We start from the raw sequence: 20,022 nt of genomic DNA on the forward strand, positions 1-20,022 counted from the left end.
TGCTGGGGAGGCGTGCTAGGACGGAAGTCAGGACAGCGCATCGCACCCGGTTCTGTGGGTGTTCGGACCTGGCTTTGCTACTGATGAGCTGTGTGATTTGGGCTTGCCCTGGACCCTCTGGCCCTCCAGAGGGGCTAGTTGTCATTGAGCTGTCTTTATGGATATTTTGATGCTGCCCTGAGCTGCGTTCTCCCCACTGGGTGCGGGTAGTCGGATGTGCGGGCTCCTCCCACTGCGCAGCGCTTGTCCAAGACAGCGACGCCACTCTTCTGTGATGTTTCAGCTTTTCATCTGCATAACCATGAGGCAGGACTGCAGCACTCTGTCCTCTTACAACCTATCCATCATTGAAAACAGACAAAGAAAAACCAGGAAGACTAATATCTCCCAAAGTTTAATCCAGCTGAAAATAAAACGAGGGTAAAATTAGGTCCCAGACATAAATACGATGGCAAGAATGTGAGAATTCAGTACATGCTGCGTGTTCTACTTTTCTGGGTCCTTTCAAAGCCGGGCGCTGTGCTAGGCAGCCAGGATATAATGTTTATAATGTCCTGTTAAATCAGCAAATGAATGGGTGATGTCCACATGGAACAAAGCCCCTTGGCCATCTTAGCTCCCCTTAAGCAGAAATGGAGTCTGGAGCCCCACTCGATAACATAAACTAGGTCAGTTTTTGTTTCTGTTATTTACAAATGAATTCAATTGTACTCGCAACTGATCATTCTGATTGGTCTTGCTGAACAGGGAATGACGTCAGTTACATACAAAACCTGGGAATTCTGTCTCAGAATGAGCTGCAGTCTGATAAATGACCACACATATCCAGTGATTGAACGACCCCAACAAGACAGACAAAATAGAAAGCTGGCATGTAGCATGTCCGAATCTCACTTTCATCGTCTGTAAAAATAAATAAATAAATAAATAAAAGATGGATGAACAGAAAAAAATGATATAATGATGATAAAAATAATAAAATAAGCATCATTTTGGTGAGCTGCTACCAGGTTCTGGGCCTTCCGGAGAATGGTGCATTTTTTCTTCTTTTTCTTTTTCATCTCTTTCTTTCTTGTCCTTTCCCTTCTGCGAAGGTTAATTTGATGTGTCAACTTGGCTGAGCTGCGGAGCCCAGATATTCGGTCCAACATTTTTCTGGATGTTTCTGTGAAGGTGTTTTCTTGGATGAGATTCACGTTTTAGATGGTTGAGCTTGGATTGAGGCAGATTGCCCTCCACTGGGTCGACTGGCCTTGTCCAATGGGCTGAAGGCTTGAACGGAACAAAAGATTAGTCTCCCTTGAACAAGAAGGAATTCTGCCAGCAGAAAACCTTTGAAGTTCAACTGCAATTCTTGCTTGCGTGTCCAGCCTACAGACGTACGCCATCAGATTTTAGATTTGCCAGGAGTCCATAATCACTGGAGCCAAGTCCTTAAAACAGCGCGCTCTCTCTCTCTCTCTCTCTCCTGCCGGTCTGTTTCCCTGGGGAACCTTGACGACTATACCTTCCTTTCTTCTTTATTTCCCTCCTTCCCTCTCCCTCTCCTTCCTTCCTTTTAGATGAAGAAATTGGCTCAAGGAAATGAAGTAAATTGCCCAAGGTCTACTGGCTTGTAAGTAGTCCAGCTGGACTGAATTTCAGGTCTGTCTCCCTCCAGAGCCCCCGCAGCTTTCCCAATCCTGCTCCGTGAGTTGTGAGGTGCTGTGCAAACAAGCAGGGCAATCCTGTGCAATTCTGGGATCGCGCGGCAGATCTGGCTTCTGTTTTTCATCTCTCCCTGTCCATACTGCGCCTGCGAGAGCGTCACTGAGGCAAAGACTCTTCGGATCGTCTGGGAACTCACAGAGCCTGACGAGGAGTATTTATTGTCTCTCCTCTGTTGTAATTTGCAAGTAAGGCAGACATTTTATTAGTAGTAACATATCATGTCATGGAAAAAAGAAAAAAAATTGTGTTCTCTCCATGGGTCTGGTCCATGCACAGTGTGGTCAAAGCCCTTTCTCAAGCTCTCATGGCTCTCTTTTCCTTTCCATTCCCACCTCAACTCCCGAGCTCAGACTCCCATCGCCTCTTCTCTGCTCCTGCCAGCAGTGTGCTGTCAACGAACCATTTTCCACAACACAGACAGGATTTGACTATCCTATCCCTTTCCCGCACAGCCAGGCAAAGACTTACCAATTTTATAATCATTCCTGGTCCAAGCTTCTTTGTACAACAAAATCCCTCATTATCTATTTTCTGCCTTAATATCAAGTCTCATTTCTCAGTGACCTTCCATCTCACCTTATGCTCTAGCCGTAATAAATAACAGGCATTTCCCCCAGTGGTTGGTTGTACTATTTTTCAAAATATTCAGTGCCATTGCTTATGGGGCCCTTCCACGCGGAGCCTTAAACCTTAACCTGAATGTCAGTCTTGGTCATGTGACTTGCTTTAAAAGGTAGCAGGAAGCGACAAGGGGCACTTCTGACCCCTCATGCCATTCCACCGCATGTCCTGTGGTGGGAGATCCACGTGTTCCAGGCAGGGGATACACCTTCAGCCTGGATTCTGGAATAAAGAAGGTGCGGAGCCAACCCTAAATCCGTCTGTGATTGTCATGTGAAGTGAGTACGAGATTCAGGTGTGTTGTGAGTCGCTAAGATTTTAGTGTGCTATCATCACGCACCACAGTCTGTGCTGACTCAGTCCTCTCTTCCTCTGAATTAGGCGGCCTTCCTCTTAGGGCTCGTTGTGCCATGCACTCTCTTTTTATTATAACACATATCAGATTAAATAGCATTTGCTTTTTACATACTGGTCTTCCCTGTCCGCTGGAAAAAACGTCAAGGGCAAGAGATTGTGTCCTTGTTTACCACAGTGTGTCTAGTGCCCAGAAGAGCCTGGCGTTTGGAACGTGTTGTCCAAATGCCCCGAATCGAGCTCTTGACCCACAAATCTTGCTTAAGGATGAATTCATTGAATGAAAAGGAATTGAAGAAATTATTATCAAAACCTAGGATCAGAGAGAGCTGTTGAGTATGTAACTAAGATCAGAAAGCTATGCATTATAGAAATGAGCAGAGCTTGCCTTCCCAATAAGTAAAAATTATGGTGTATGGTAGTAAGGAGGAAATTCTGAACGTGATGTCAGGGTCTTTATAAGACTATTTGAAAGACTCTCCGCTGAAGTCCTGGGCCATGTGGATTCGTATCTCCTTGGCATTTGTCAGGCAGAAAGACAACATTCCCAATATTCTTGCCTTTAAAGGAAGAAGAGGTTTGATTGTGGACAAAACATGTAATGAAAGGATATCAACTCTCATGGAGTCAGTGATTCCTAAGAGTCCTGCCAACACTCATCCTTCCGCCCCAGCTGAGCTGAGATATTGCTCACTGATATGTACTGTGAATTCTGTTTCCTTTAGCACAACTTCTCTTACTTTGTCCTGATGTTATCCTGATACCAGCAATTTATATTGCCCGTGTATTGGTAGAGGCTAAGACACATCGGATATATATAAAGCATCCACAAGAAGACACATTTCTTGAAAAATTAAACCCAAGTAAACATACAAGAATGGTTAACTGATTCATTAATTCATTTACTTACTTAAAAATGAATACCTATGGGTTCTGGGTGTTGGTCAGCTGCCACCAACCTTGCCCGAGGACCCTTCCTAGTCTAAAAATTGGCCATTAAGAGGATATCCTAAATCTTTTCTTCTTTGCTTTTGCCATCTGTTTTCCCATAACATAAGGTAGTTAGAGATGGGTGTACTTTTGAAATTAGCAAACCTAAACACCGCATTTGACTGGGATCAAGTTTGGAAAAAAGGACTCTTTCAAGGTCAAACAGTGAATTTGTGATCAAAGCCAGGACTTGAACCAAAGTAGCTTGTGTCTTTAAGCTTTATTTCACTCCTTTTGTCCTTTATGTAAAAATACTCTTTTGAAGGACTTATTGAAGAGAGTTTCAAAGACAGTCAAGGAGCTTCTATCATGTTTTTCAGTAATTATGGAAATGATTTCATACTAACCTCTAAGCTGATTTATTTGGATTATAACTCATGGCCCATACATCACCCAAGGCTACAGCTCTGCAGCGGCAAGAATCGAACTGCACTCACGACTTGGCTCTCTGCTGATCGCTGCAAGTGTTCACACAGGTCACTTAACACATCAGAGCCTCAGTTTCCATTTCTGTTCAACAGGTGAAAGCTACCTACCCATTGTGAGGATTACATGAGAAAGTGCCTCTGGAACCGACAAGAGGCACAGTGCTACAAGCCATTATCATTTCTGATGTGTTTTTATACACAGGGGTTCAGACGAATTAACATCTCTCTGTTCAACTAGGCCACGTATAAGCTTAGAATTTCCTGAATACATAATTTCATTGTTAGGCAAAGTGTTAGTATGTGGGATTTAAAAATACATATTTTTTTCCTTTCCTCGTTAGTTATAACATGTGATTTCTCAGTAAAAACATTTCCTTTGTGACTTTCATGAAATCACCGTGATTTCCTAATAAGGAAATATACTCGAAATCTACCTGAGGTCTTGATCGCACCACTTATGGGTGTAATCACTGGGGCTGTCATGCTAATTCCGATCTAAACTGATGGGCAGAACAATGCATGCAAGAAAACAAACACAATAAAAAAGTTTTGTGAGGTTATTATTTATAAAGGCTTTAATTCCAATAGACATTGTAACAAATTCCAATGTAGACCAGAAAAAAAAAAAACTATGTGGTTATTTAGCCAAAGGTCAATCCCAATTGACTGATGGTTGTATCCATTTGGCACACAGTATGGAGGGCTGCGCTACAAGAATAAAGTGGAATGCTGTCAGGCTCAAGGTGCTCCCAGGTCAGGGAAGGTCGGAGACACATCAGCAAGTAGTACAGAGGTACGTTATGGGTTTTTTGGTGAAATTCTGTGCAGGGAGTAGAACATAATTTTGGAGGGCATGGGGTTGCAGATAATAGGTCAGGAAAGGCTCCTTAGAAGGGATGGAAGGCCAAAGAGATGTTTGCCAGGTGCACCTGGGTGGAAGAAGGAGTAGACGGTCTCCCCAAAAAGAAACTAATATGAGCACAGATATAAGACAATAGAAGAATTTTGAGAATGCGACACAGATCCTAATGTCAAAAATCGTGTAGGATAATGGTGATAGGGAGAGGAGATGAGGACTGGCACGGCGAAAAGCTGGAGAAGTTTGTTCAAGTCTTCCGAGTATGGGAAGGTGGGGACCCAAAGCAAGAGAAGAGAGAGGGACTGGATGTGAGAGACATTTAGGCAGTGACATCATGGGACGTGTTCATGCAAGAGAAGGAGGGGTCTGGGACGACTCAGATTTTGAACCGGATCTATTGGCAACATGGTGGCACGAAGCTGAGGAAGGAAATCTAAGAGAAAGAGATTTTTTGATTGATATTTTCTTTTGATTCCAAGAAATAAAATCACTTTCTTAGGCATTTGTAATTGTGAACAAATATAAAGACACTTCTTGGCTGGTGGTTTGTTGAGACCACAGAACTCCTGTCCCTGTGTAAATTCACTAACCAAAAACTTGAAGACAGTAGGAGAAGGAAGCATGGCTAGATAGGAAAGAAAAAAAAAAGGAAAAATGTAATCTATGGAGTGGGATAGACCCAGATTCAAATCCTGGCTGGACCACAAGCTATAATTTGCCTTTGAGGACAGCTTTTTAATATCTCTTAGTCATGTCAACATATGTGGGTTAATACTATGGTAATTAAATAAGCTAATGGATATAAGTGCCAAAAACATTCAGTAAGCTTCCCACCTCTTCCCTCCCTTCCATTCTTCCTGTTGTGTTTGATATAACCCAGATTCCCAGGCTGGGAGTGAAGGAACCTCACTTCTTCCCACCCCCGGATAACTCCCCGCTCTCCTCGTCCTCCCCTTCTTCCTTCAGCAACGTCTAAGTGATAATCAGGACTTCACTACCTTCTGCCAGATGGGCCTTCCTGCTCTCAGCCCCCCCTCTGCCGGTGTTCTCTCTGGCATTCCGCGTGCTCGCTCGCTCTCCAGCTCTCTGACACACTTCAGTTCTTGATTTCCTCTGACGGCCTTTTCCACACCTAGAGCAGGCCTGTGTTCCCTCCAATCTGGAAAAGACCGGTCAAGACAAACCTGCATTTCCCTTCATCTTGCCACGCCCGCATCCTGGTTTTCCTCCTTACCGTTTTCTCTCAAGCACTGCCATGCTAATGATATCATCTGGATATCATTTCACACTTATTCCCAAACCTCCTGGACGTGGATTCTTCACTGAACTGAAGCTGGAGTGCTATCTACTGCTACCTTCCCAGCTCAGCCCTGGAAGGGCCACCACCTGGAGTTTCGGTGCCCCAGGGCTACTAAGGAGAGCCTTGGTACAAAATGCCTGGAGGCAAATCCGAAGGAATAGGAATCAGAGGAAGCTGGAGACACCATCCACACTAGGCTGACAAACCAGGAGAGAGTGGTCATGGGAGGAGAAAATGGCACATTTATATGGGAACTCGGTTAGGGTAGTGGGTACTGAGTAGTGGCCTGAAGTAGTAATTGTCTGCTGTTTTTTTTTTAAGACTTTATTTGTCAGAGAGAAAGAGAGAGAGAGCGCACATGCAGGAGCGGTGGGAGAAGCTGGCAGACGGAAAAACAGACTCCCTGATGAGCAAGGAGCCCAATGCAGGGCTGATACCAGGACCCTGGGATCATGACCTGAGCTGAAGGCAGACGCTTAACCAACTGAGCCACCCTGGTGTCCCATTATTGTCTACCTTTTTACTATTATTATTATTATCAGACAATGGATCCCTTTTGAGAAGAAAAGCCTATAGGCAACAAAGTATACAAATCCCCTACGGGGCTGTTCTCACTGCCACTGGTGTGCAGAGCAAGCGCTAGAGCCAAAAAGAGAGAGTCTCCCCATGGCCCCGCCGGGCGGGCACCTTTCCTCCATCTCTCCTCCTCCAGACCTCTACTGCTTTCAACATGGGTTCTCTTTCTCCATCCTTCCTTCCTCTGTATTTGCCATCCTCTGCTTCCCTGCGTTGGTCTCTAGGCTCTGGTGGCAATGCACTGCTCTGGTTACTTTCTGTTTCTCCGGTCCTGCCATCCTGCTTCTCTTTACTTGCTCCATTTGGTCCACATCCCATGGCAACAGGGCCCAGAACTCTGATTTCCCGTCTCTGCTGTGGAGATCTCATCCAGGTTATCACCTCTACGGGATGATGATTCACACTTAACATCCCTGGCACCGAACCAGCCCGAGGGACTGACGTCCAAGGAGCGCTCGGTATGTCATGACTCAGCACACTGAGCGCAAAACCCAGCGTCTGTCCCCAGACATTCCACCCTCTCGCCCATTGGCCTTTCTCTCCCAGCTGTTTCTGTTCATGCAGACCTGCCAACCAAACTTGACCTCTGCCACTGCCCAGGTCCCTACAGCGATCAGTGGACTGTTGCCTGATCTTCTTTCAGAATTCTTTCTATTGTGCAATCTTGTCCCCACCCCTGGTGCCTCTGCTGGTCTCAGCTAGCATCATATCATGGTCTGTCCTGTCTACCACCTTCGTGCCCGGGCTTCTTCCCTCCCACAGTGTGCTAACAGTCTCACATTCTACAAATGATGGACTCCAACTCAGGGAAGATTAGTGGCACTCCCGGGGCCACCTGCCATGTAATTGGCAAAGCCAGATTCTAACTTGAGTTTTCTGCCTCCAGATTCTACATTCTACACTTAACATTTCTGTAATTGGGATGTTTCATGCAGTTATGCACAGACACCAGGAAAGTTGGGCTTGGACATTTGGAATGGGTGAAGAATAAATACCAAGTATATTCGCTTAGGCTGCTGTGTAAATGGCAGAGCTTAAGAGGAAATGGAGCCAAAATGCATCTTGCGGAAGGGTAACCAGCACGAGCTCATGGAGGATTTCTGAGGAGCAGCAGGAAGAGGCCATTCACAGTTGAGGCTACCAACTCTGTGCCATGGGCACCATTCCTCTGAGCCTCATTCATTTCATAGTTGAGTAACTTCAAACTCAGAGAAGTTAAGAAACCTTCCCAAGATCACCCAGCAGAGGTGAAAAAAGCTGGAGTCCCATCCCATCTGTCTCCAAAATTGGTTCCTCCCCAGTCCATCATCTTCTTGAGGGCCAGGAAGTGTAACACACACACACACACACACACACACCCCTTTGCACCCCTGTCAGTAGTGAGTAAAAGGTATCTAGTGAATTCACTTAATGATTAATGGATTAAATCACTATATCTCTTTCTTAGGATTTAAGTCATTTCTCCCGATTCTTGTTCGGTATCATGTTTTTCATGCTGCATCCCTGGGATAACCTTGTAAGCAATGTGTCTTTTCAACAGTGTAACAACCTCACCTCATCCCTCTCTCAGACATCGTGCTGAGCAGAAGTCAACTTGCACGTAGTCAGGTTTTAAAAATGCGTGCTCTTGTTGTTTTGATCTTCCCTCACTTCGGACTCAGAAACCCATCTGCATCGTGGAGTTCAAGGTCTCAGGTAGGTCGAGTGGTCCAGTCTTTTATCCCCGGCTCCCTGACTGACCTGGAGCAGAAGCCAAGACGTATCTGCTGGCTCCGGCTCCTGAGCTGATAGGACCTCCTCCAACCTCGGCAGGGAGAGTTCTGCCAGTCAGCTCATCTACATCCGAACAAGCTTCTGTCTCGGTGTCTTTTTATCTTGGAGAAAAAAATGTGTGCCTTTGGCCGTCGTTCCTCCCCATGAAATGTCTGATAAGCTGTCTCACCTAGACAAAAAGTTACTTTATCACAGTGTTTTACAAATAAGGAGAAAGTTGTCAAGATTCAAATAAAAGTGGTGCTTAGCTCTCCAGCTCTGACATCTCAGGGATGCTGGTTTGGCATTAGGAATGGATGGGTGGATCACTTTCCCACGGGGGTGGTAGCTCGACTATGTTCCCCGCCTTGTCTGTGATCTGAAGCCCCACGGGCGGCTGGAGCTGGGACACGGGAGGATGGAACACACCAGAAGAATGAGAGGAGGGGTGACCTTGACACCGAAGTGCAGCCCCCTTCATGGCAGAACAGCATAATGCAGAGACTGTCAGTCTCGGACTTGGGTTCAAATCCTGCATCAACTTATTCACTAGCCTTCGGCTGTTATGAAACGTTCCTGCTTCAAGTTTAAAAATGGATTTCAAATGGAAAAGAAACCATCATTTGTGCAGACCTGACTAAGTGCCAGACACTCTAGTAGTTACACGTTTACAAATATCACCTCACCACGTCCTCACAAGTCAACAAATTAGAGACCGTTTCCTTTCCGTTTCAGATCAATGAGTCTTTTTCTTTTTAAAGATTTATTTATTTGTTTGAGAGAGAGAGAGAGAGAGAGAGAGAGAGAGGGGGGGGGGGGGGGGGGAGGAGCAGAGGGAGAGAGAGAACCTCAAGCAGAGTCTGAGCAGGGAGCAAGACCCTGGGCTCCATCTCTTGACCCTGAGATCAAGACTTGAGCCGAAACCAAGAGTAGGACCCTTAACCGGCTGAGCCACCCAGACCATTGATTCTTAAAATATATATCTATATCTATATAGATATAGATATATATTTAAGATATATATATCTCCACCTTATACCTTTCTTCTTTTGTCTCCAGGTAGCCTAGGAATTTTATAGTCAATATATCCTTACCTTTAATGAGCAAGATTCAGGAGACCTGAATTTATTGAGCCCTGGGGGTCATGCATTGTGTCAGGCACTTTACATCCTTAGGTTATTCTTTTAAAAAAAATCTTTTACTGTGGTAAGAATACTGAATATGAGAATTACTTTCTTACAAATTACTTAACGTACGATACGTTATGGTTGACTATCGGCTCATGCTTCACAGTAGATCTCTATAGCTTATTTATTTCCCTGAACTGAAGCTTTATGCCTGTTGATTGGTGAATCGCCATTCCCCCCTCCCCCCAGCCCCTGGCAACCACCATTCCATTCTTAGAATCTATGCATTTGACTCTCTTAGCTACCTTGTATATGTGGAATTGTATGATATTTGTCTTTCTGTGATTGGCTTATTTCCCTTGGCATAATGTTCTCAAGATTCATCTGTATTGTCAAGTGGCAAAATTTCCTTCTTTTTACTGGCTGAATTATATTCTGTTGTATGACTATGCCACATTTTCTTTATCTATTCATCCTTTGATAAGCACTAAGGTCGTTTCCGTATCTTGGCTGTTGGAAATAGTGTTACAATGAGCATGAGGGTACTAAAATCTCTCCAAGATCCTAATGTCTACATCAGGCTTAGAGGCAAATATAACACCTATTTGTAGAGGGAAAAAAAAATATTTCAAAGGAATGCATCTCTAGACTGGAGTCACCCAGGTAGTGGTGGCCGGGGGCGGGGGGGGGGGACTCACACTCAAGTCTGGCTGCCTCTAAAGACTTGGCCCTTTGCACAATCCCTAGCCACCAAGCTTTTATTCTCTTATCGTTTCTTCCAGGCCTCTTGAAGCTACTGGAAATGTCTCATCATTTTTGATTAAAGTTATAATTTTATAAGTCACATCAGTCAATCTTTATTAAAATCTAGAAAATTCCAGTTTGTGATACTGAATCAGTAGCAAAATTTACAGTAGCTTATTTTTTTAACTTAATTATGCTAATTGCTATTTCTAAGCATAATTAGCATTTTGAATTATTTAGTATAATTACGTCAAACAACATGTTTAATTTGTCACATCAAGTATAATAATTAGTAATAATTCTTGAAAGGATGTCATTACAAGTTTGAGGTATTTACAGGGTGTAATTATGTCAAATGTGATAATACTAAAGAGTAAGACTAAAGCTTATAGAAAAATGTTGCTGCAAATATTTTGAAACTTTAATGTTGTGGCCATTTTAAGTATTTTTGTTCCTCAACAAAAGTCAAACTTCGTGGTTTGGTGGTCTGCTTACAAATTAAGAGAATAAAAACAGGGTCTTGGATTATGGCTCAACTAATATTTAATCCATCAAATGTCACCACCACCAACCCCCCCCCTTTTTTTAACTCCAGAATGAACAAAAATAGTTTTCCATATTAAATAGTTATACTTGAAAAATGACTCTGGGGAAATAAAGATAATCCAGAAACAAATGGATTTCTTCCAAATATGGAAATGAACTATCAGGCTAAAGTAAGAGGTGAGTTAAGTTAAGAAGCCCAGCTGTTTTGTGGCCGTGTGGCTTGCCAACCCACTGACATATTAAATTTTCAGTAACCTTTGCTGTGAGATGGGGATCATGCATACTGCTGTGGAGCGAAGTGAGACAAGGCTCAACCGCTTTATAGCCACAGGTGGTCGACCAGTGTATGTATTTACGCTGTTATCTAGATATTCCTGACATCATCAGACACAGCAACAGGAGAAAAGCATGACAAGTGGTTCAAGTTCTGCCCTAGGTGGGGAAGAGCTGCTCACCAGCTAGGTGGTCCTGGACAAGCCCTTTACTCCTGAGCTTCAGTTTCCCCACCTATAGAATGAAGGAGATCAAACAAATTTCCAGAACACGCTGAGGACAAAACGAGGTGGTGAGGATAAAAACATCGAACTTAGGGTCATCCATGTAACCTTCACTAGATGAAAGTCTGGATTTGCACTGAAGCAGAGCCCAGGGACCCCATCCTGGAAAAGTGGATCAAGAGTCTTATTTCCCTATGTCCCTTACTCTCCGGTTTCTTGGAAGATGGAGTGAATGTTGTGATTAAGGGCTCAGCCTTTGGGCTTAGCCGCCCCTGACCTAGAATCCTAGCTTTAACCACTTACTTATTAAATATTTAAATAACCAAAGGACCCTTCCACCCCTTCAAGTTTGTACAGCAGCCCCTCGTTAACTGTGGAGAGTATGTTCCAGACTCCTGATGGATGCCTGAGAGGTGGATAGTACTGAACCCCACATATAATGTGTTTTTTTTTTTCCTGTATATACATACCTACGATGAAGTTTAGTTTATAAATTAGGCACAATAAGAAATTAACAACTCTAATAAATTAGAATAATTATGGCAATATATTGTAGTAAGTTACACGAAAGTGGTCTTTCTCTCAATATATCTTATTGTCCTGTACTCACTCTTTTGGGATGACGTGAGATGATAAAATGCCTTTGTGATGAGACGAAGTGAGGTGACAGACATAGAGTTTGTGACGTAGTGTTAGGCTACTACTGACCTGACCAGAGCCATCTGCTTGTGGGTCATCTGAAACCATGAAAAGCAGAAGATTGGATAAGGGGGGACTCCTGTAGGTCTTTAGGGCAGGGAGAGGAAAGGGATAGCTTGTAACAGGAATTCTCCTCCCTCCCAACCAAACTGATCGGGCTTGTCACATTGCACCTGCACGTGGCAAGGCTACCGCCCACCCTACGTGTGACTGACAGACATCTGTCTGTTGAGATTTATCGTGGGCATTACCTCTTGTGTGGGATCTTTCTCTGACCTCATTCCTCGAGGTAAAATGGGTCGCTCCCTTCTCTGTGGTCCCAATTCATCGGCAGCACAGAGATCTAAGATAATATCCATTTAACATATTGTTATAGATCTCTGTTGTCTTTCCTTGCTTGGTCCCCTCCATTGCAATAACGGAAACTCTCTGAGGAATAGGGCCTGTGTCTTGAATACTTGGTGAATATCTGTACATTCCCCAGGATCTAGCATTGACAGATCGTAGGGTAGGAGTTAGTCAAATACTCACTGGATGAGTTAATAAATGGATAAGCTTCAGCATGGTGTCTAAAAGGAGAGCTAGCTAATAGTAATAGAAAATGTTTAGGATTTAAATTTAAAAAATGGCTAAGTTAATGTTCACTCACTCATTCATTTATCAATTCTGTAATTACTTATTGATCATTGGCTAAGAACCAGGGCCTTGGCTAGGGTCTGGGGATGTATCAGGAAATTCATTTAACATGGATACATTTTCCTTATGTTCTAGGGCAGTAGTTCTCAGAGTGTGACCGAGGAACCACCTGTGTCAGAAGCCAGGGTGTGAATAAACTTCTGACTGGCTAAATTAGATTCTCTTGGTATGGGCCTTGGGCTTTCCATTTGTAACAAAGACTTGATTCTTACAGTTTTGCAAGTTAGAGACTTACTGAATTACATGTTGACTCAGTTATACACTAAGTGTGTGAGCCTGGAGTAGCTAGCCATCATCTCTGAACCTTGATTCCCTCATCTATAAAATGGGACCTGTAATATGTGTCGTGGAGATTTGTGGTAAGGACTGTAAGTCCTCTCTTCAGGTAGGATTCAGTGATTGTTCCAAAGGAAATAATTTTGCAGGCTCCTGTGCTCCTGGGAATGGCATGACCATGAGGTTTTCTTAAACCAAGTCTTGGTTTAACCATAGAAGCAAATGTCTTCACTTAAAGTGAATGACTTCTCGCTTAAATGCTAATGATGGCAAACGTTATAATATGTGACTTTTACTGCAATTAAGAATGAGAAAAGTGAAAAGGAAACAATGCTAAGAATATAAAAGAATGACTTCTCAGGCCAATAAGTTTTGTCAGCTTAGAGGTCACGTAAACTTTCAATGCCAGGGAATTTTCAATTCAGTTGGACGATAATTTACCAAGTCCCCACCCAAAGGTACGTGCACAAAGATATGGGGTGGGGTTCTTGACTTCTGGCAGTTCATAATCACATCAGTGTTCAGACCCATGTGTTACTGGAAATTGGTTGCACAGGGACAAAGGCTGACAAGCCCACCAGATCCCAGAGAAGCAATATAGAAATTGGGATGGCAGTAAACTTCTCTCACCCCTCTGTTTGAAAGACAAAAGGTAGAGGTGGTGCGAACAGAAGCTGGGGACAAGGGTCACCTGGGGTCACCCGGCAGGGGCTGAAGACAGCACGAGCTTCCCTGGGGGAGCTGAAGACACAAAGCGGACACAGAGGGTGCTGCTGCTTGGGACAGCTTTTAAGGCAGAGAGAAGGAAAGAAGTGTTCTGGCTTTGCCCTTCTCAGCCTTCCATCTCTTAGCATCCTCTCGTGTTGGCTGAACCCAGAATGAAGCAGCTGCACGAGGACCTGGGAGATGGAGAGAGGGCCAGCCCTCCTGCCACACAGAGCAGGGGAGGGCGAGGAGCGGGTCTGCAAGCAAAGTGTAAGACTGACAAGTAATGGAGAGCCAGGGCAAGGCGGCTGCACTCGGTGCTGGGACAGATGCGGATAGGCAGAGAGAGAGAGAGAGAGAGAGGACAGCAATGTCCTCCTGGAGGAGCCAGGCTGGCTGCCCAGGCACAGACTTGCATTGGGACGGAAATAAGATGAGATCACCGTGGTTTGGCATTCTATGCACCGATTTTCCAGTTGAGATGTTGCATTTTGCCAAAGCACCCTTTAGTGATCGGACTCAGGGTTCTCAAACCAGCCGATCAACAGAAGTATAGAAGGGCTCTCTTGTTATTGGTGTTCTCTGAGAAACACCCTGCCTCGGGCACTCATGTCTACAGTTCGTCTAGCCTCCCTGTTTAGTGACAGGTGCAGAGGAAGCTACATTGTAACGAGAAGCGGTTCTGCCAGTCTAGAACCAGGCTAAGGAGTACATTGGAGAATCTTATTCCACTCCATCTCCTCTGTAGGATTACTTGCATTTCATCTTACCTAAGACACACCAAGTACAAGGAACACCATCATCTTATGAACCACCAAGAAGCAGGAGGAGGAGCAGGAAGAGGGGAAAATGCTGTCGTTACATGGTAACGCAATGCTTCTTTATCGTTTCGGATTTTTATTTTAGGCTTATCGAAAGAGTTGTTTTTTGAAGTGTTTATCTATTCATTGTAAACTCCAGTATAGTTAACATACAGTGTTCTATCAGTCTCAGGTGTACGATATAGCGGTCCAGCAATTCTATACACGACTCCGTGCTCGTCACGATGCTCTTAATCCCCTTCCCCTATTCCATCTGTCCCTCTTCCCCTCTGGCAACCACCAGTTTATTCTAATTAAGAGTCTGTGTTTTGGTTTGTCTCTTTTTTCTTTGCTCATTTGCTTCTTTAATTCCACACATGAGCTAAATCATACGGCATTTGTCTTTCTCTGCCGGACTTATTTCATTTAGCATTGTATCCTCTAGATCCTAGATGCCGTTGCAAGTGACAAGACTTCGTTGTATAGATAGACACACCGCACCTGTGTCGATTCATCTGTGGAGGGACACTCGAGTTACTTCCACATCTTGGCTATTGCGAATAATGCTGCAAAAAAACCATAGGGCGCATGTATCTTTTCAAATTAGTTTTTGTTTTCTTTGGGTAAATACCCAATAGTGGAATTACTGGGCGTATGGTAATTCTATTGTATAGTGTTTAAGATACGGAAGTGAGAACAATGTGAACAGCTAAATCCAAGCTCATGAATGTTCAGTGAGTAACAACTCCATGAACATTGCCTTATTGGCGATGATTTTAAGACTGTCTCACTGAAGGTGCATGTGGATTTATGATATGTCAAAAAACAAAAGCAAAGCACTACGGATTAGACCTGATAGAAAAATGGTAAGTTCAAGAGATAATGACAGCTCTTTATGTTTTTCTTTTTTAATCAGCTCGAGATAATTTGTGTTATATTAACTTGACCTTGCTCTTGGATTCTGTTTGAGTCCGACCTGCAGGCAGATAACTCTGTGCCCATGTGGAAGAGATCAGTACCAGCAGTTCGGTTTCAGTTTCCTTCGGCAAAATCACACTTGGGTATCTGCGATCAGATAGGCCTTTGTTTACAGATCTGAACTTGGGCCACCATGAGAGATGACTGGTATCACCCACTATATTTCAAATCTTCATTTCAATCTTCTTTGTTACCATCAGGAATTTCTGGGGTGCTTTCCATCAACTGCATAAAGAGAGATCTCTTTCATATTTTTCATTTACAAATGTCTTATAATCTAAAACGCTTTTTTCTCATATTTTCTTATTTGACCCTCACAATAAAGTCGTAAGGAGCACAGGCATCTAATAGGGCATTTTATCTTTTGACAGCTGAGGAAACAAAGAATCTGCTCTTCCTTCTGCCAGCTGCCTTGGTTGCACGGCTCTTTAAAAACAACTGGGCAGAATATTGTCTTAAAACCTAAGTCAATTACTTTATCTGGTGGTCAAACCAAATAAAGCAGTGATCTGTTACATTGCTGGGTTGGAAACAACAAAATAGAACACTGGTTATGTTGACTGTATTGGACTTACCAGGAATACGTTGGTCCCTGCCATAGTACCTTCCTAAATGATTGTCAAGGGCTGTTTGACTGTATGTCACTTTCGACGAGGATGCAGAGAAGGTAACCATCCTGCTAAGCGTTGTTCAGCCAGGAAAGAGCAGAACGGGAATTCCCTCACTGATTCCACGACCCCTGCTTTTCTACGTCTCTCACACCAACTCCTAGAAGCCGCCGTGACACTAAGAGGCTTCAGTTCTCTTCAAGACTCGGTCTGGAATCCATTCCTTAAACCTCCTAAGAAGGTTTCTGTTCTATAAAATGGAAGTTGGGAATCCTAATTCTACCATGTGCCCATCTGCACCCTAGCAGGGGGGCTTGTTTGAGACCACAAGATGCAACATGGAAAGTAGGCACAAACCAGAGAGAAAGCTCTTTACCAGCTTGCAGTTCTCTGTAGGTCTTCTGCTGAATCTTCCACCGTCATGTTACCCTCCCGGAGAACAAGGGCGGGGGTAGACACGCGGGGTGAACGGTCCTCTCTATTATCTGCCTGTTGCATTGGGGGTAGCATTTACCGGTGCTGACAGAGGAGCGTGGATGTCAAATCCATTTCCTTTCATTGCACTGCTTGTTGAAAATACTCACTTTTAGATCCCCCCTCTTTATCCTTGACTACATCTGAAGGCCAGGCTTTGGGCCAAAACCTGCTGTGGCTTCAGGGGACAGATTTGCTTGTAGATTCTGTTTACGTAAGAGAGAGAAGGTTTACCACTCATATTCTTGAAAGACACAAACAATGAGTGTGTCAGGCTGATGGGTGCACGCATGTACCAAGAAAGACCAGAGACCCCATTGCTGACACATGGAAGTGTCATAAGTCCCAGAGTTAGAACCAAGATTAGAGGTAAGTAAGTCAACTCACCTCCCCGCCTCTCCTGGAGAAAAACAAATGAGGGCCCCTGAGCTCGCAGCTTGCACAGGCCCCAGATCCAGCAGGCATTTAATTGGCATCCGCAGGACTGCTCCAGCCACAAATCCATTCTCAAGCCCCATTCCAGCCGGACTATATTTCTTACTGTGAGTCATAGAAATTTCCACTTACCACTCTCTGCTTTCACGCTTGTGTTGCTGCATGAGATGCCCCCATTTTTCTAAACATCCTCTTCTTGTTGGGCTGATGATCTCCTGCTCTTTCTTCAAAGTCCAGCTGGAATGCTATCTTCTTCCCTGGCTACTCGAGGGGCAAACCTGTCAGCCCTTTCCGACCGGCTCCCACCATCACTGATTTGTATATATTTGCTTTTAGCACGTGTGGCTCATTGTGCAAGGCATTGGTTCAGACTCATTTTTTCAATTTACACTAAGTTTTTCAAGAGCCTTGTTTTTTCTTCACTTGACCCCCACCCCCACCCCCGGGGCCTATCACAGTTTCCGGGATCTTGGAGCCACTTAGTAAATCCTTGCTGACAAAGTGATCTTCATATATTTAATGTATGTATTGCCTGCTTTGTTCAAAGACCTTTGAAAGCAGGTTGGAAGGGAAGAGGAAAGTAAGGAAGGAGAGAGGGAAAAGGGAGACCACGGAAGAGTAAAACAGGATAGCCAGGAGTCATGAAGGAGACGTTTAGAAAAAGTGAAAGACAGAGAACAGGACCCAGGTGTTCTGAGGTCCGCCTTGGGTAACATCACACTTGCAGGCTTTGTGCTATCTCAGCGTTGGAAGAAGGTGCAGAGACACAGGAAAGAAGCAAGTACCAGGTTTGGTTTTATTTCTGCCCTGAGCATGGGGTTGGAAGGATGGGGACTCTGGGCCCCCTGCCTTTCCGAGTGAAGTGCCCCACCCCTGATTAGAGCTTGAAGCCCTTCTGCACCTCCAAGGGGGATGACTGAATCATGTGGCTGAAGGAGGCAAAAGGCTTCCATCTTTTCCTCTGTTTTGATAGTTGGATTTATTAAGGCTTTTCCATTTCTGTAGCTTCCTGGTCTGCCCATATACCCTCAAGCCAGTTTCACCTGTGTGTTTCTGGAAGCCAGCAGGGCCTTCCAAGTGCTGAGAAATACCCACAAAGGAACTAAAAAGAGCTGCCTTTCCTCCCACTGTAAAATCGTTACAAGGGACACCTGGGTTTGGAGGGACTTTCCCCTCCGCTGAGTTCCGTTCGGCTGAGCTGTCACTGTTTTTCCTTCAGGCTGTCTAGCTGTGATACCAACCAGGACCAGCGTCACTGCCTCCCATTCCTATCCCATGACTTATTTTGGACAATTTAACCAATATTTCATCCGAAAATGGTCCTTTGGAAATGTGATTTTTAAAAGATTGATTGCACTTTTAAGTAGACTGTTCTTAAGAACCATACTAATTATTTCTATTTACTGTAAGCTAAACAAACATATTTAAAATAAAGAATTTGGTAAGTTCTGTTGGAGGTATCCGCTCGTGAAACCGTCACCTCCATCAAAATCATGACTATATCCGTCGCCCCCCAAAGGTTCTTTATGGCCCTTTGTCGTTGTTCCTTCCTGCTTCTCTCTCTTTTTTTAAAAAAAATTTATTTATTTATTTGAGAGAGAGAGCGAGCAAGAGTGTGCATGAGCAGGGGGAGGGACAAAAGTAGAGGGAGAAGCAGACTCCCCGCTGAGCAGGTGTCCTCACCAGCACTTGATATGGTCCTTCTTTCTAATTTTAGCAGTTTTAAGAAAGGTGTGTAGTGGTGCCTCACTGTGGTTTTACTTTGCATTTCCTTAATGATTAGTGATATAGAGCTTATCTTCCACAGGCTTTCATCTTCTTCGGCCAAGTGCCTTTCAAATACTTTGCTCAGATTTTGCGGTTGTTTGTTTTCTCCTATTGAATTTTGAAGCTTTGTTATGTATTCTGGATACAAGTCGTTTGTCAGAGATATACTTTGTAAATTCTCTTCTCCATGCCTAGACTTTTCTTTTTATTTTCTTAACAGGGTCTTTCAAAGAGCAGGGGTTTTAAATTTCGAGGAAGTCCTATTTACCAATTTGTTATGTTATAGATCCTGTTTTTAATGTCATAGCTTTGCCTGACTCAAGCTCACAAAGGTTTCCTTCTAGAAGTTTATGGTTTTAGCTTTTGAATTTAAGTCAATGATCTACTTTGAGCTATTTTTGTATATGGTGCAAGACATAGATCTAAGCTTATTTTATTTTATTTTTGCATGTGGGCATCAAATTGCTGCAACATCATTTATTGGAAAGACTGTCCTTTTCCCTCAGCATTGCTTCTGCATCTTTGTTGAAAATCCATTATCCAAATATATGTGGGTCAATTTCTGGACTCTCTTCTGTTCTCTCGATCTCTCTTTCTATACTTGCACTAATACCATGCTATCTCGATAACTGCATCTTTATAACAAGTTTTAAAGTCATTTCTTTCTGTCTCTTACTGATCCCTGTCGTTCGTTGCCTGATGTACACTTGAAAACCATTTTCTCATGTATTTTGTTAGTTTGACTCTTATTTTTTTCAAGTGGGAGGGTAAATCTACTTCTATTATTCCGCCATGGCCTAAGGTGGGAGATAAATTGCATTACTTTTGATCCACAGAATTACATCTCCAATATTAATGAAAGCCCAAGGGCAAATACAATTTGAGATATCTTTGCTTTTGACACAACTTTCCAAAATTACTCTTATATGTATGCATCTACGATGACAGTTAACAAGGAGGTGAGTTCTTTTCAGTCTTACCTGGTTCCAGTTAAAGTGTCATTATGGTTGTTCTGAGGACAAACCATTATTGATTTGTGGCATGTAAGAAATTAATTTTGTATCACATTCAGTTCCAACA

The sequence above is a fragment of the Ursus maritimus genome, unplaced genomic scaffold (genome assembly GCF_017311325.1).
Source record: "Ursus maritimus isolate PB19 unplaced genomic scaffold, ASM1731132v1 scaffold_6, whole genome shotgun sequence".
In the NCBI taxonomy this organism is placed as follows: Eukaryota; Metazoa; Chordata; class Mammalia; order Carnivora; family Ursidae; genus Ursus; species Ursus maritimus.